This window comes from Chrysochloris asiatica, unplaced genomic scaffold (genome assembly GCF_000296735.1).
Source record: "Chrysochloris asiatica unplaced genomic scaffold, ChrAsi1.0 scaffold00088, whole genome shotgun sequence".
Taxonomy (NCBI): Eukaryota; Metazoa; Chordata; class Mammalia; order Afrosoricida; family Chrysochloridae; genus Chrysochloris; species Chrysochloris asiatica.
This window is the reverse complement of record NW_006408606.1, coordinates 12,036,900-12,038,591: the sequence shown is the minus strand read 5'-3', so window position 1 is coordinate 12,038,591 and position 1,692 is coordinate 12,036,900.

Genomic DNA, 1,692 nt, shown 5'->3' with positions numbered 1-1,692 from the left:
CCGATGGATCTAACGAAACTTGGAAAGTTATGGAAAAGACAGGCAAAGATTCATGATCTTTATCCTTTCTAGCTGGTTAGGTTATCCTTTTCAGACATAGTTGGGCACTTTTTACTTATGCTTCACTTTTACAGTTTATCTAATTTGCAACAGGGCTTGTGTCTTCCCATATAACATACATATTCAATTGTTCCATTAACCCTAGTGACTCTGTCTCATCCATTCACACGCTTTCTCAGGATATCATTGAAAAGTAACAAACCATGTGTACTTTACTGCGTTAACTCTATTAGGGGAGATCTGTAGCTTATAAACTCTGGAATAGATTTCATCAGTATAAAGCCTACTGACTCAACTCATAAAGTGAGCCTAATGATATCCTAGATCAATTAAATCTGCCTGACCAAATTTCCTATTATACTGTTATAGCAGAAACATAAGTTTCAATGAATAGCATAATTTAGGTCCAGAAACACCGCCAATTTGTAAAACCTGAAGGTGATGGTGAGACTGACGATTACACCAGCTACAGAGTAGCTCAAATGGCAAAAGAGATCATTCCATTTGAGTAGCAACAAAGTCTAAAAGTGACATCTAGAGTGCTTTCTTTTACTTCATTTACTGGAGAAAGTTGTGCCCTTTGTCAGGTGGAAGATACGCTGCAGTTACCTTAGACATGCAGAGAAACTGATTAGAAAGGGGTTTTCCTATGTTTCATTAATAAAACTAGACAAGTCATAGTCAAAAGTAATGATTGGACAATTGCCACATTTTAATTCTTCATAATTCATAAGTTCTTTTAGATTTATTTCATAAAAGACTTACCAATTTGCCAATTTAAATCAGTGTTTGACTCAAAATTAAATGGCTTATCACTCCACCTCTATATTTTTTATCTTTCTATATGGCATACCACCATTCATCTGTCAGTTTGTCGTACTGTGGTCGCATGTGAGTTGCTGTGATTCTGAAAGCTATGCCACCGGTATTTTAAATATCAGCAGGGTCACACATGGTGGACAGGTTTCAGATGAGATTCCAGACTAAGACAGAGTAGGAAGAAGGAGTGACGAACTACTTCCGAATATTTAGTCAATGAAAGCCTTATGAATAGCAGAGAAACACTGTCAGATATAGTGCCGAAACTGAGCTCCTCAGGTCGGAAAGCACTTAGAATATAACTGGGGAACAGCTGCCCCCTCAAAGTAGAGTTGACCGTGATGACATGAACATAGTAAAGCCCATGGGAGAAAAGCCCACGGGAACTTCATCTGCTGATGGAGCACAACTCAAAATTAAGAGATACAGCTGGAAACATCCATTGAAAATCAGAACATGGAATGTACTAAGTATGAATCTGGGAAAATTGGAAGTTGTCAAAAATGAAAAGGTATGCACAATCATTGGTATCTTGGGCATTAGTGAGCTGAAATGGACAGGCATTGGCCATTTTGAATCTGACAACCACATGGCTTACTATGCTGGGAATGACAAATTGAAGAGGAATGGTGTTGCATAAATTGTCAAAGAGAACATATCCAGATCAGTCATGTGGTGCAATGCTGTCTGTGATACGATAATATCCATGCGCCTATAGTTAATACCACTATTATTCAAATTTATGTACCAACCACTAAAGCCAGTGAGGACAAAATAGAAGAATTCTACCAACTTCTTCAATCTGAAATTGAT